Below are 1563 nucleotides of genomic sequence, written 5' to 3'. Positions count from 1 at the left end.
AGCTTGCCTAGATGAATTTCCAAGGTAATTAGCTTCCTCCCAGTTAACTCCTTCTTCTGTGTCCAACTCTTCTTGAGGTGATGGTTGAGTGTGGATAGCTGTAACCTGATTCTTCTCCATTTACTTGGTCAATTCAGCCAGTTGCTTGGTGATCATCTTATTCTGGGCCAAGATTGCATCCATAGGGTTTAATTCTAAGACTCCCTTGTTGTTTCTCTTATATGAGGCATAAAAATACTCATTGTCAGCCACTATCTCTATAACATCAATGGCTTCTTCAATGGTCTTTTTCTTGTTAAGGGAACCTCCAGATGAGTGGTCTACAGCTTTTTTTGACTCACAATTCCGTCCTTCATAAAAGATGTGAAGTTGCACCCACTCATTAAACATGTCAAGGGGGCACTTCCTTGTCAAATCTTTGAATCTCTCCCAGGCTTCATAAATAGTCTCACCATCCTGTTGTCTGAAGGTCTGCACTTCAGTTCTCAGCCTGTTTACTTTTTGTGGAGGGTAGAACCTTGTTAAGAATCTATTTACTACATCCTCCCAGGTTGTCAAGCTTTCCTTGGGAAATGATTCTAGCCATTTTGATGCTTTGTCCCTCAAAGAAAATGGAAACAGTAGCAATCTATAAGTGTCAGGATGAACACCATTAGATTTAACTGTGTCACAAATCCTTTAGAATTTAGTGAGATGCTCATTAGGATCCTCTTGGGCACTTCCTCTGAAAGAACAGTTGTTCTGGACCAGAGTTATGAGCTGAGGCTTCAATTTGAAATTATTGCCATGGATAGTTGGCTTTTGAATGCTGCTACCACAGTTTCCTGGGTTTGGATTGATGTATGATCCCAGAACTCTCCTCTCTTGTCCAGCAGGGTTGGCTGCACCTCTTCTGGCATGATTATTCACCTCTCTTTCATGATGGTTTTCTATATCGTCCTCCATGGTGATATCCAAGTCTTCCTCCTCTTCTTTTCGGTTCACTGTTAAAGGAGATTGAAACCTCTCTTCTACCTATCATACAAGGAGCACAACAAGCAGCAACCAGCAAGTGAAGGATTCACAATTAATGAAAAAGTATGGTTAGAGCAATTGAGGCAAATAATTAAACAGTTAATGAGTTAGTGGGTTAGTTTTACTGGAAAGTAAAGAAGTAAGGTAAAATTAAGGAAAAACAACTAAAAATTGCAAAGAGCAAAAATGAACAACTGAAATTAAAATTCAATTAATCAAAAGAAAAAAAAGTTCTCAATCTAGTTATCCTCTAATTTAGTAATTGTCAATACAAAACCAATCCCCGGCAATGGCGCCATAAACTTGATTGGCTCAAAAACTATCTCTCAACAATTTCCTACCGACAAGTGCACCGGATTGTCGTCATGTAAAAACTCACTGTAGAGTGAGGTCGAATCCCATAGGGATTGGTAGATTGATCAATGTTAATTGGAGAATTGTGCTAGTTGAGCAAAATCAAAATTGGATTGAGATTGCAGAATGTAAATTTGGCGGGAAACTTAAATTGCAAGAAATTAACTAACAGAAATTAAATTACGAGAAATTAAA

At 38.4% G+C, this 1563-nt stretch overlaps 1 non-coding gene across 1 annotated transcript; it reads left to right on the top strand.

The window, feature by feature from the left end:
- Positions 1–388: 388 nt before the first annotated feature.
- On the top strand, positions 389–492 carry LOC112774941 (small nucleolar RNA R71). Its single transcript, XR_003189394.1, has one exon. It is a non-coding gene; the product is annotated as a small nucleolar RNA R71 (small nucleolar RNA).
- Positions 493–1563: the final 1071 nt, after the last annotated feature.

The sequence above is a fragment of the Arachis hypogaea genome, chromosome 18, assembly GCF_003086295.3.
Source record: "Arachis hypogaea cultivar Tifrunner chromosome 18, arahy.Tifrunner.gnm2.J5K5, whole genome shotgun sequence".
Classification (NCBI taxonomy): Eukaryota; Viridiplantae; Streptophyta; class Magnoliopsida; order Fabales; family Fabaceae; genus Arachis; species Arachis hypogaea.
The sequence above is the reverse complement of the archived record's forward strand: the minus strand, read 5'-3'. Positions and strand labels throughout refer to the sequence as shown.